This window comes from Asparagus officinalis, chromosome 7, assembly GCF_001876935.1.
Source record: "Asparagus officinalis chromosome 7, Aspof.V1, whole genome shotgun sequence".
In the NCBI taxonomy this organism is placed as follows: Eukaryota; Viridiplantae; Streptophyta; class Magnoliopsida; order Asparagales; family Asparagaceae; genus Asparagus; species Asparagus officinalis.
In genome coordinates, this window is record NC_033800.1 from 1,216,908 (window position 1) to 1,231,853 (window position 14,946).

A 14,946-nucleotide genomic window follows, 5' to 3' on the forward strand; every position below is an offset into this window, starting at 1 on the left:
TGAAAAAGATATCAGGATCCTTACTTGGGGGAATTTATCTTGATCCCTAAAATAGAGATAAGTCTACGCCTAACGCGCGTTGTCGGGTGGTCTGTACCCGCAAAAATACAAAGTCTATGTATTCAAAATCATAGCACTAAGTCTAAGAGGATTTATTTTTTTAGCACAACGTTACATGTAGAACAAACTTAGACAATCCACATACTAGCCCGACTCAAACGGTAGTCAGTAAAGACTTATCAAATCCGTTGATAGATGAGGATTTATCAAAAATCCTATGAATGTTTGCAGGCCCGTCAGCTGAATGGATGTGAGCCGTGATGTGATGTTTGAGAGCTTCTGCTCATTAATAGCTTGTACCGTTGCTATAGTTTTTTTTTTGAAGCTCATCCTCATACAGGTCATGTGTGGCAAAGCCCTTCAACCAATATACCTTCGAAGAGGATGTAGAGAACAACTCCTTTATGATAAGGAATCAACAGCTCCAAGATCAGAGTTGAGATCCAAAGTATTCTGAAAATTCGTTCCAGTCAACCGTGAACTTTCAAAAACTTTAGAGGGGGTTCTGTAGGCTATCTAAAAATCACAACAGATAGCTAATCATCATCAAACACTAATGATGAAAGTTATAATTTGACGGCTTCCAGAAGGCTATAATTTAAAGACTTTCACATAGATCGATGAAGGTTACAATCTGACGGCATTCATAATAAGTAATAAAAGCTCTAATTCAACAGCCTTCACAATCAATATCGGGAGTTACAAATTGTGGACTCTCATATTATCAAGAGCTAAATGTAAGGATTACAATCTGACGATCCTCACAAAAGTTCGAAAAAAGACTCTCATATTATCAAGAGCTAAATGTAAGGATTACAATCTGACGATCCTCACAAAAGTTCGAAAAAAAGAGATTATAATTGACAATCTCTTCAACGAAGGATTACAATCTGACGATCCTCACAAAAGTTCGAAAAAAAGAGATTATAATTGACAATCTCTTCAACGCGAATGTTGAACCTTGCGTTCTCAGCTATAAACGCAGAGGTCATCCCCCACATTTCATGAACCAAACGTGAAGGTCCACCTTCGCCTGCCAAGGCTAAGACGCGAAGGTCGCGTTTGACCATTTCAAATTCTTGAAACGGTCCTTCACTTAATGGGGCAATTAAGCCCCCATTATGGAGCTCGTTTGACCATTTCAAATTCTTGAAACGGTCCTTCACTTAATGGGGCAATTAAGCCCCCATTATGGAGCTAATTAAGGGGTAGTTATACCCCTTAAACCTCCTTCACTTAATGGGGCAATTAAGCCCCCATTATGGAGCTAATTAAGGGGTAGTTATACCCCTTAAACCCCTATAAATAGGGGGTTTTCACAACAAAATAGGGGCTGGTGGCAGAGGGCTGGATGAAAATAAAAGAAAGAGAGAACAAGAGAGAAGAAGAAAAAGTCACTTTTGCGTAGTTGTGATCGGCGTGACGATCGGACCCTCATCCGTGGTCCGATCGATGTGAAATTTGGTTAGTAGCTACTACACTCGTTCAAACAAGTTAGAGTTTCAAACTTGTTCAAACAAGTTCTCTTCAATATCCTATGGGGCTGGAATTTTTGGGGGAGATCAAACCACCAAGGGGTTCGGAGTTTGGGTTAGTTCGGCTGGCACTTTTGGTGTTAAAAACCACCTAGTGATCGGCTAAGGAGAGAATCTTGGAGAAGATTGACATTCTCGACTTCAGCAACAGCAAATTTACTTGGCTTATTAACCGATTATTCGGTTCAAACAACTCTTTTCACAGAGTTTGACACTCAATCTGAGTTATAAAACTCGTTAAGAGTTCTTTTTCAAACTTGCTACACAAGTTAGTTGTTCCAGTGAATTGAGACATACGGATCGTCAACAGAGAGCAAAATCGACATGAGCATTCGAGGGAGGCACTCCATCGCCACCGTGGAGAACCCAATTTTAAACAAATAGGAGAATTCAGATCAATTCTCTTCTCTTTAATAATTAGGAAATCTAAATTGTAATCGAGATTGAGAGAGTTGTAAACATTCTTTTTCTAAGCAGTTAGAGAGAATAAAATCAAACACAGATTTTTTATTTTTATTTCACAAATTTTCCACCAAACAGGGACGCCACAGCAGAACGGCATTGCGAAGAGGATGAACATGACCTTAACAGAGCGTGTCAGGAGCATACGATTACATGCAGGACTGCCTAAGATATTTTAGACGGATGCGGTGCATATGGCGGCTTATCTTATTAATCATGGGCCATCAGTTTCATTGGATTTTGGGATTGCAGAGGAGGTTTGGAGTGGAAAGAAGATAAAAGTCTCACACTTGCTGGTATTTGGTTGCGTGGCTTATGTTCATATCAGTGACCATGTCAGGGACAAGCTAGAGACTAAGTCACAAAAGTGCAAATTCATTGAATACGGTATTGATGAGTTCGGATATCGTCTTTGGAATGAGAAGAACATGAAGATCATCAGGAGTCGAGACATCATATTTAATGAGGAGGTGATGTACAAGGATAGGGAAAATACCAAGGATAGCCAAAGCAGTAGGAGCAGCACTTCGGATGCAGGTGGATCCGAGTACATGGATTTAGAGGAACTTCCAGATAGGGGTGATGATGTTTGTTCTAACCGAAGAACGGAGGAGGCTCCAGGTGCAGAAGCAACTACACATGGCGTGGAGCTTAGGAGGTCATCCAAGGTACCCAAACCGTATCCTAGGTATCTTTCATCTCTTGATTACTTATTGTTGACAGATAGCGGTGAACCGGAGTGCTATGAGGAGGCAATGTAAGTGAGTAAGTCTCAGCAGTGGGAGCATGCGATACAGGAGGAGATGGATTCTCTACTCACTAATAAGACATGGGAATTAGCCCAGCTACCTACACAGAAAAAGGCCTTGCATAACAAATGGGTCTACCGTGTCAAGCAAGAGAGTGCTGGAAGCAATAGGTTTAAGGCCAGATTAGTTGTAAAGGGGTTCCAGCAGTGGGAAGAAGTGGACTACACTGAGATACTTTCTCCTGTTGTAAAGCTCACAACCATCAGGGTGGTCTTGAGCTTGGTGGCTGCAGAAGACCTCTTCCTTGAGCAGTTAGATGTGAAGACTGTCTTTCTTCATGGTGAGCTTGGTGGCTGCAGAAGACCTCTTCCTTGAGCAGTTAGATGTGAAGACTGTCTTTCTTCATGGTGATTTGGATGAAAAAATCTACATGAAGCAACCTGTTGGCTTCATTGAAGAAGGAAAGGAAGAGATGGTGTGCAAGCTCAAGAAGAGCTTATATGGTTTGAAACAGACTCCGAGACAGTGATACAAAAAGTTTGATAACTTCATTCAAAATAATGGCTACAGAAGATGCAATTCGGATCATTGTTGCTATTTTAAGAGGTTCGAGTCCAGCTTTATTATATTGTTATTATATGTTAATGACATGTTAGTAGCAGGACCGTCTTTAGAGGAGATAAACAGTTTAAAGAAGCAGCTGACAAAGGATTTTACAATGAAGGATCTGGGTGCAGCAAAGCAGATTCTAGGAATGTGAATCAGTAGGGATGAAGGTGAAGGGACGTTGAGGTTGAGCCAAGCTGAATATATCAAGAAGGTACTTCAGAGGTTCAATATGCAGAATGCTAAGGTTGTTAGCACACCCCTTGGAAGCCAGTTCAAGTTATCTGAGGAGCAATCGCGTAAGATAGATGCAGAGAGAGAGAGCATATGAGCAGGATGCCATATTCTTTGGCCATTGGGAGTCTCATTTAAGCGGTGGTTTGCACGAGGCCGGACATTGCCCATGCAGTGGGAGTTGTGAGCAAGTTTGCAAGCAATTCAGGGAAACAACATTGGGAGGCCGTGAAGTGGATATTACGGTACTTGAGAGGGACAACGACCAAGCCACTATGTTTTAGGAGGAAGGAGCTGGTGCTGTAGGGATACGTGGATGCGGACTTCGTCGGTGATCATGATACGAGACGAAGCACCATGGGGTATGTTTATACCTTAGCGTCGATAGCAGTGAGCTGGGTCTCACGTCTGCAGAAGATTATGACTTTATCTACAACCGAGGCTGAATATGTCGTGGTGACTGAAGCAAGCAACGAGATGATCTGGTTGAACGGGTGCTTGGAAGAGTTGGATCTGAAGCAAAGGAGAGGAGTTCTTTATTGTGATAGCCAGAGCGCGATACATCTTGTCAAGAATCTAGTATATCATGTCAGAACGAAGCACATCGATGTACGATACCATTTCATACGCTCGCTGATTGAAGACGAAAAGTTACACTTAATGAAGATTTTGGGGAGTCAAAATTCGGCAGACATGTTGACGAAGGCAGTCACCATTAATAAACTAGAGTTGTGCGCAACTTTATTTGGCCTTCACGAGTAGAAGATGAAGGCGGAGCCAAACTAGGAGGATCGACGAGATCGCCAGGATGTTAACGATTAAAGAAAGGATTTTCCGGGGAGGAGAAGATACTTGCGAAGAAGAAGAGAGTTCGGGAGAGCTGGCTGATGGCACTTTGGTCTCCAAGTGCGAGATTGTTAGTCTAAGTGTAGACCCAAAGCTGAAGCCGAAGCTAAAATCAAGAAGATGAAGCAAAACGAGGGAAACAGAAAAACTACAGTATGGTCGACCGCGGTGCTCTCGGCGGTCGACCGCGAACGTGCACAAAAACAAAAAAAGTCTCTGGACTTTTTCCGGTCGACCGCGGCGGCTGGTGCGGTCGACCGTGTATGGACCCTGGTGTTGAGTTGGTCTCTAGACTTTTCACGGTCGATCGCGACTGGTTCGGCGGTCGCCCGCGAGTCGAGCTGGCAGTTTCCTAATCTGTTTTGAATTCTGTTTGAGCTGGGATTCATATATATATACCTATATGTTTCTAGGGCTAAATAGGGACGTGAAAAACCATCAGAAGAAAAGAAAAGAGAGAGAATCTCAGAGAGATTAATCCCTTGTTTGAGTGCTTGTATTCCTTGTTCAATTAATCAAAGGGATTGTGTGGTGTGGCTCTCGAGGACGTAGTCACGTTGCCGAACCTCGTTAAATTCGTGTGTTCTCTCTTGTTCTTATCTCTGCAAGTTTTTATCTTTGATTTATGGTGAATTTCTTTATTGCTCAACTTTCTAGTAAGGTCCTGAAGGGCAAGGGTTCGATTTGATTGCTTCGAATCCCAAACAACTTTCTATTGCTTTATAATCCACGAAAAGATAACGGAGGGAGATAATTTTGGACTAGCAATGAAATTGAATTTTTATACACGACTTCGTGTGTTTTTAATTTGTAAGCAATAATCATGCGTACACTGATGATAGATATTAATCTTGATGTATGTTTTCCATGTCATGAAGTCGGGAGCAAACTTCGATCATAAAATAATAATATTTATTTATTGATCTATTAAACACATAAATTTTAAAATAAGACTATTGAAATATCATGAATTTTAAGTTATTGTTAGATATTTATCATGAATTATTTCTTTTAAAAAAGGGAAAAATGCTTCCAGCCCCAAAACCTAAGGAAACGTGCTTCCCACCCCCAAGACTTTGTCAACGGGTGTTTTACCCCCAAAAATAAAGATTCTGTTCTCTGAGCCCCCAAAACACAAAACCCAATAGATTATAATATGTGAAGACCATAATAATCTTCTCTCTCTCTTATTAAAATATGATGAGGATTATTTTATTATTTTTATTTTCTCTCTCTCTTTATCATGATGTACTGAGATGATAGTTGAAATGATTGATGGGGATTTTTTTTATTTTTTTATTATTTTTTATTTTTGTTGTTTGTGTTGGGAGATTGTTAAAGTTACGGGTTAATTGTTAAGGTTACGAGTTAATTGTTAATGTTACGGGTCAATTGTTAATGTTATGAATCCTCCCTCTCTCTCTCCCTCTCTCTCTCTCTCTCTCTCTCTCTCTCTCTCTCTCTCTCTCTATCATGATGTTACTTTGATATTGAATCCTCCCTCTCTCTCTCTCTCTCTCTCTCTCTCTCTCTCTCTCTCTCTCTATCATGATGTTACTTTGATATTGAAATGATTGAAGAGGATTATTATTTTCGTTGTTTGTATTGGGAGATTGTTAAAGTTACGGGTTAATTGTTAAGGTTACGAGTTAATTGTTAATGTTACGGGTCAATTGTTAAGGTTATGAATCCCCCCCCTCTCTCTCTCTCTCATGATGTTACTTTGATGATATTGAAATGATTGAAGAGGATTATTATTTTATTATTTTCGTTTTTTATTCTTTACGTATTTTTAGAATATTCGTCGTTAAGAATAATGGTTGGTTGTAAAGGTTATGTATTGATTGTTAAGGTTACGGGTTGGTTGTTAAGGTTACGGGTTTGTTGTTAAGGTTATGGGTTTGTTGTGTAGGTTACGGATTTGTTGTTAAGGTTACGGGTTACGGGTTTAATTGTTAAGGTTACGTGTTTAATTGTTAAGGTTACGGGTTTAATTATTACGGTTACGGTTTATTAATTGTTAAGATTACGGTTTAATTGTTAAGGTTACGGGTTTAATTGTTAAGGTTATGGGTTTAATTGTTAAGGTTATGGGTTTAATTGTTATGGTTACGGGTTTAATTGTTCAGGTTACAGGTTTAATTGTTAAGATTACGGGTTTAATTGTTAAGGTTACGGGTCAATTATTAAGGTTATGGATCCTTTCTCTCTCTCCCTCGTAACCTTAATAATTAAACCCGTAACTTTAACAATTAAACCGTAACCTTAATAATTAAACCGGTAACCTTAACAATTAAACCCATAACCTTAATAATTAAACCGTAACCTTAACAATTAAATCGTAACCTTAAGAATTAAACCCGTAACCTTAACAATTAAAATCGTAATCTTAACAATTAAACCCGTAACCGTAACAATTAAACCCGTAACCTTAACAATTAAACCCGTAACCTTAATAATTAATAAACCGTAACCGTAACAATTAAACACGTAACCTTAACAATTAAACACATAACCTTAACAATTAAACCCGTAACCTTAACAATTAAACCCGTAATCTTAACAACAAATCCGTAACCTACACAACAAACACATAACCTTAACAACAAACTCGTAACCTTAACATCAATGCATAACCTTTTACAACCAAACCATTATCCTTAACAACGAATATTCTAAAATACAAAAGAATAAAAAACGAAAATAATAAAATAATAATTCTCTTCAATCATTTCAATGTCATCAAAGTAACATCATGACTATATATATATATATATATATATATATATATATATATATATATATATTATATTATATATATATATATATATATATATATATATATATATATATTATATATATATATAATATATATATTATAATATATATATATATATATATATATATATATATATATATAGAGAGAGAGAGAGAGAGAGAGAGAGGATTCATAACCTTAACAATTGACCCGTAACATTAACTCGTAACATTAACAATTAACCTGTAACTTTAACAATCTTCCAATACAAACAACGAAAATAATAAAAAAAACAAAAATAATAAAATAATCCTCATCAATCATTTCAACTATCATCTCAATACATCATGATAAAAAGAAAGAGAAAACAAAAATAATAAAATAATCCTCATCATATTTTAATAAGAGAGAGAGAATGGTATTATGGTCTTCACATATTTTAATATATTGTGTTTTGTGTTTTGGGGGCTCAGAGAACAGAATCTTTATTTTTGGGGGTAAAACACCCGTTGACAAAATCTTAGAGGTGGGAAGCATGTTTCCTTAGCTTTTGGGGGTTTGAAGCATTTTTCCCTTTAAAAAAGGATGCTTATCATGAATTTTCAGGTATTAATAAAGCTATCATGAACATGTGCTAATAGACCCTTATACTTCAGTCTTTGTCAGTCTCTAGAATGAAGCTAGGGTGAAAATTAATGGGTGCAGACCGATTAAATGAACTGAACGTATCACTTGTCCTGTTCGGTTTTGGAATATGTTCTTCAGTTGGAAAAAGCTCTAATCTGAACCTGACTGCTCTCTCAGTCCTCTGAAATCCACATTCTTACGCTTACTCCACAAATTACTCCTTCTTTGCCCTTTATATTTTTTATTTTACTTTTTCTCCATGAAATAAAAGTGATCCCTCCATTGTCCACACTGAATAAAGACCAAACCTAAGTCCCGAATGTTTGACAGCCCAACTTGAGCTGACACTTTAGCTAAAACCAGGCCCCATAAATTTCGCCAGATTCAGCTCAAATGACTAAAGCCCATCAATGTAATGTAAGGATGCACATCGCGATATTGATACACGATACATCCTTATTGAATACATACCCTCTCAGAACATCCTATTGAAATCATCAAGCTAGTCGTTTTGATCTATAAAAGAGACCCTTGAAATCCTTAAATTGCTGCCTATTTTCTCACTTATCGAGTAGAACAACTAGTTCTCATGCGGATTGTTCTGATAGAATTTTTGTACTAATCCTTGTTTCCTCGGTCACCACGTACAAATTAAACGTTGCACAACAATGAGGATATACTTGAAAAGATCAAAAGATATGGACCCAATAAGAAGCCTGCAGCAAATAAGGATAAGATTGTATATCTTTGACCATTTAGAACATACAAAAAAATTTGACTAGAATTTGTTAGAATCCGAAAATGGGAAAAAAGAATCTTCTATTCCTCCTATTATAAACAGGAGAATTTTTTGGAGCCTTTGTATCTGTCCTTATTTTATTTGCTTTGGGTAAGTGAGTTTTACAGGATGAAGAACAAGATCTTTACAGTTTCCGTGGTTCTCCTAGTGCTAATCGTTCTGGCTTCAGGTAGCTCATTTCCTAATGTGAAAATTAGATTATCTTTTTTCGCTAGACATTTTCTTTTATCATCGATAAAAGGATAGTTACTAGAAAACTGATGATAGTTTTCGTTTATGTGTTCACTTTAGCTTGCATCTCTACCGCATAGATGCTTCTTTATATACTTTATATTTAGATTATTATTTCGTAATTGTCTGATCCAAACGACGTGTTAAGGGTATAAAATTGTAATCATCAATCCTCATACAAGGTTCAGAGTTTTCTTGCAGTGGAAGGGGCTTTAACATGATATCAGAGCAACACGTGTTACGCATGAAAATGATGCTAAACCTGTGGGATATGTGTGTAAAACTATAAACCAAGTGGAAGAGAATTTAAGACTAGGAAGTACTTTGATGCAAGAATTAAACCTTGGGCCTTCTGAAATTCTTGTATTTGGATGTTACAGTATCTGACCTCTTATTGATATTCTTGCTTCTAAACTTGGCCATATGAATGCTCACAGAGACTACGACGACTGTGAATGCACTTTGCAACCCTGATGAATGTGCAAGAGCCTGCCAACTTGAAGGATACAAAAGTGGAAAATGCAGCTGGATAATCATCGGCAACAAATTCTACTGTGTCTGCTGCACCATCTTTTGCAAGATATTGCCTGATAAATAATTAAACGTACTAAACATACTTTGGTAGAAATTAATAAAACAAAGTCTTATAAGTCATATACAAAGGTTCTAATACCTTTCGGTTTTATTTTATTTTTTGTTACATAAGGAAGACGCTACAGGGTACTGTTTCCAATTTACCTTTCTTACATGGATAAAGTTCACAAAACTGCCTAAAACTTTGGCACATTTCACACAACCACACTAAACTTTGTTTATTTCACTAAAGCTCAAAAAGGTATCCCACGAGACCCCACAAGTTAATACAGTTAGTTTTAACCTCTCACAAGTTAATACAGTTAGTTTTAACCTCTGAATGTGCCACGTGTTGGGAATATTAGCTGTTTAGACAATAACGAAAATCAGTTTAAGCAATTTAATAATTAACAGATAATCACTATTATAACACAGATATAAGAAATATATCAAATGAAAAAGAAACAGAGTTAGAAATACGGCCTGATGGTCGAGGCGTGCAAGCATTGTCCCAAGAAACTAATTGCCCCCTCTCGTACAGGGCTACGCGGCAAAAGTCCTCGGAGATACAACGACCCTCGGTCAGGCGACCTCCTTCTCGTCGGCACGAGCTTCAAGAAGGTTTTGCGAATTCTTCTAGACTTTCAGGGAACCAGCGTAAACAGAAAACTATTTTGAAAAAAGAGAAGAAGAGAAGAGATCTGTTGATTTTTCACTGTGTAAAACTCTTCGGATTTTAGATCCTTTTATAGGGAAAAACAGCCGTTACATAAACCCGTAGTTAATACGTTTTAATCACGTTAATAAAGCTTAGCCGTTATAAAATTAAAAAACGCTTCCGTTACATAATAAATTCACAAAATATTTATCACGTTTTTAATCACACTAATAAATTTTTACCGTTACGAAATATTTCTGTTACAAAATATTTATCACATGTTAATTGTTCAAAAATAAAAATTATATTTTAATTATTAAAAAATAAAAATGTAGCAGATTAAGAGCCCCTCAGTCCGGAGCTGCATTCGTGTCCGCAGGTCGTGTGCGCGCGCCACCCGACCCGAACCCGAGCCCGCCCGAGCCCGAGCCCGGCCCGGCCGGCGCGCGCGTGTGTGGTGTGGAGCATAACCTTTGTTCTATTTGATTGTAGCTTTCGTTGTTGAAGCTAGACGGGAATCAACATCCATAGTGTCTTGAAGACGAATATTTGCCCATAGCTCTCTACCAAGCAACTCACCAACTGAGTCCAACTTTTTATTTCTGAAATCGTCCCACTGCTCATCAGCATCTCTAATAGTTGCTACGATATTAGCCATGCTGTTGTCACAGCCATCAAGATCAATCATCTCAGAGGTGAGGTCGCGTTTGTGGCAATTGTGGAGTTGCGGATGCAGTGATTGGGAAGTCGTCTGATTGTGACCTCCGTTGTCGGAGCTTGTTTGAATAAGCTATCTATTGTGATTTTTGGACAGCCTACAATATGCCTTCTTCATGAAATAAATATATTAAAATTAAATATTAATATTATAATCTAAAACAAATTGATAATGAAAAATGTAATGTTATTAGTTCAGATCCTCATGAAAAATGACACAGACAGAGCAAAGGTAACATTATAACACAACCAAAATTCTATTAGATGCACAACAAAAGAATTCATTGCAGAGAAAAAAGGTACCACCTAACCTTATTTAAGTAATAAATTAAAAGCACAAAAATTTTATATATATGAAATTAACATTTATTCTTATTAAAATAGGAAAAAAATCAAAGTCCATATTGTCATAATTTTGTGTTGAACATAAGAAATATATTCAATTTTTTTTGCGAATTTAGACGAGAAGACAAAAGATGAATGAGCCCAAAGAAAGATAACATGCTCCAGCCTCATATCACAGTCGATGTAAACGATGAAGACACTACTCTAGAATTACCCAGGAAAAAGATAAAGATGAAGAATGATTGATCTCAACTCAACAAAAAATAAAATAGAAGCAATAAAAGATAATGTTTTGAGAATTGTTATAGAATATTTTAAATTTTTAGTAAAATTAGGAATCTTTAGAAGGGATTTTCATAAACTATTTAGCGCTTTCATATGCATATGTGGATGCTTTTATCATATAAAAGTGTACTGGAGTTAGCATTAATCTTTAGTTTATGATTTTTTATTGAATATATTCTGTCATTTTAGCCTACTTTAAATCAATCATCTTGGCTCGTTGGTTTTATTATTCATCTTCCTTTTATAATGTAATTTTTTTTAAGTGTTTTCATTTTCATAACACTATACTTCCTTAGGTTAAGTTTGGTTACATGCTAATCCAAATGAAATACAAATTTAAATTGGCTTTAAATTATATTTATCTCCTGACAATCCAACTATCAACATAAATTTTAAACTGGGTGTAGCATATTCAAATAAACATCAAATAAATAAATAATCAAAGTGTAATCGAGGAACAAATTTTAGTAAGAAATTAAATCAAAAATACTTAAATTAAAGTAATCAAAAATTATCAAAGTGTAACCGAGGAACAAATTTTAATAAGAAAATAAACAAAAAATACCTAATCAAATTAAAGTAAGCAAAAATTATCAAAGTGTAACCGAGGAACAAATTTTAATAAGAAAATAAACAAAAAATACCTAAGGAGATTTTCCTCCTTGTCGCCTATGTGGCACAATCCTCACCATCCTCATAAAGTAGTCACAAATCTCCACCAACTCATACTCTCCTACTTTATGAGGATGGTGAGGATTGTGCTACATAGGTGTCAAGGAGGAAATCTCCTCCTATGACAATGATACCCATAATCTATATATATGAGTGAAGGAATAGTATAATGGCAACTTTTGCTCCTCTAGTGGTAGTTGAGTTATCTAGATAAAACTATTTACTGCTTTTGTTTAATAATTATTATTTAGTTGACTGTAATTTCTGTAAATAATAGTTGCAATTGTAATTATTTATTTTATCACAATTATATTCTTTTCAGCTGTAAATATAACATGGGCTACCTCATTAGTATTTTTTTAATAAAAGAACCAATTACGTCATATTACTTTGTATCGATGATGATGAGGAGGAGGAGGAGTGGAGGAGGAGGATGAATGTTGAAAACACCAGCAGAGCGCAATTAAAGATAGATGGAGAGAGTAAAAAGAGAGATGATATAATGCTTGATATTAAACTTATTAGTAGACAGTTAATTTTAAGAATTAGATGTTAAAGGTACGAATTAGAAGTTCTTATTAACACATAGATGTTAACTATATAGATTAGCATGTAACTTTAACAAATAGATGTTAGGTATATGAGTTGGCTATGAATTTTAATAGACAAATGTTAATTTTGAACGTTGGCTGTTAAGTTTACCAAATGGTTGTTATATATGCCCATTGGTTGTTAAGTTTAGAGTATAGCTGTTAGGGGGCTTTTTGTGAATTTTTTGGGTTTTAGTACAATTTTAGAAATTCATGGGGCGGCTTGCAAAATTTCATTGTGTAAGATTCACAGCTAATATTTTAACAATCAATCCATACAATTATATGTTTGTCTAATTTAATATTTATGTACCCCTATGATATCTTCTTTGTACATGACCTGTTACTATCAAAGTCCAAGAAACAACATCTCTCTTTGGCTATTTAGATACCAACAATCACACAAGTCACATAAATATTATAGATTAAAGCATACGTTTAACAATTTGGGAAAAAGTTATGAGTATTTAATTTGAGTTTTGTGTTTACAATTAGGATGCTTGTTTGAGTATGTTAATAATGGGAATTTGGATCAGTTGTTTCATGGAGAAATAGGAGAAATTAGTCCATTTATGAGTTTGCATGTTAAGTATAAGCATTTTAGTTGTTCAAAGACTCGGCGACATTAGAGCTAACATGACCATATCTGAAAATATTTCAATTAATAATATTTGAATGTATTCTAAAAGTTATCACTTTTAACAGTTATGATATAATCTGAACACGTACACCATTATCTTAACAGGTATACTATTATCTTAATAGGTATATCATAACCTTAATAGGTATACAATAATTTTAACAGGTACACCATAACCTTAACAAGTACACCGTAACCTTAACAACTATGGCTTAACCTTATCAGGTATGAATAATATTAACAGATGCACATAATCTTCACAGGTACACCACAATCTTCATGATGCTAATTTTGCTTTGTAAAATACTTCATCTTTTAGGAGATGGAATACCCATCATTAATATTAATAAAAAAAGAGATCTTTTTAACATACAACTAATAATCTTAACATCTAAGCTTTAGCATTAGCACTCAATTTTACTTTTGTAAGAATAAAAACCAAATAGGATGCCCTCATAAAAAAACCACAATATTTTCAACTTATGCACGATGCGATTAGTCAATATCCTCTTGAAAAAAAAATCAACAGCTTCAAACCTTAACAGGTATGGATAAAATTAACAGGCACAACATAATCTTCGTCGGCACACTATAATGTTCATTATGCTAATTTTGCTTTGTAAAATACTTCATCTCTTAGGAGATGGAATATCCATCATTGATATCAGTTAAAAAAGAGATCTTTTCAACATACAAGTGATAATCTTAACATCTAAGCTTTAGCATTAGCACACAATTTTCCTTTTGTAACAATAAAAACCAAATAGAATGCCCTTAATAAAAAAATCACAATATTCTCAACTTATGCACGATGCAATATCCTCTTGAAAACATTAACAACTTCAGCAAATGACTAACCTTCAATACAATTATACTGGTCCAAGAAATCCAAGAAATCATCTCTTCGACATTTCATCAAACTTCTTGGTATCCTCTAATATTCCATATTTCAGCAATCTTCTAAACATAGCGTTTCAAGAAACCACATACATCTCCTCAATTCCAACAACACCACCCCTTTAGCATCACCCCAATAAATGTCCAAGAACTCCAAACTAAATGTACATTTTCATCAAAAGGTTTGAAACCCAAGCATCCAAATCTAAATATAGCTAGAAAACAAACAATGTGCTAATGGAGAGGGTGGAGAGTAGAGAGCGGTGGAGAGGATGGATAGCAACAAAGAGGGCGTAGAGTGGTGGAGAAGGTGGATGGTGAAGAGTGGTGGAGAGAATGGAGGAGGAATGCCTGCAGCGGAAGTCCATACTTCGAGGACGACAGCGATAGGTGGAGGTGAGATATAACAATGATTTCTTTAGTGGTGGTGTGGTGGCAGAGGAGGGAGGAATGATAGTGGTCATGGTGGCAGAGGAGAATTAGGGTTAGGGTTTGGGGGCATGGGGTTTTAATGTGGAAGAGAAATTGATGATGATGATTTGGTGGAAATGGGGGAGGAGCCAATTTGGGGTCTTGAGGAGGTGGCTTTGGTCGGCGAAGGAATCAGTAGCGACGAGGGAAGGGAGTTCAACGAAAGAGATGGCAGCAGAAGTTTGAGACAT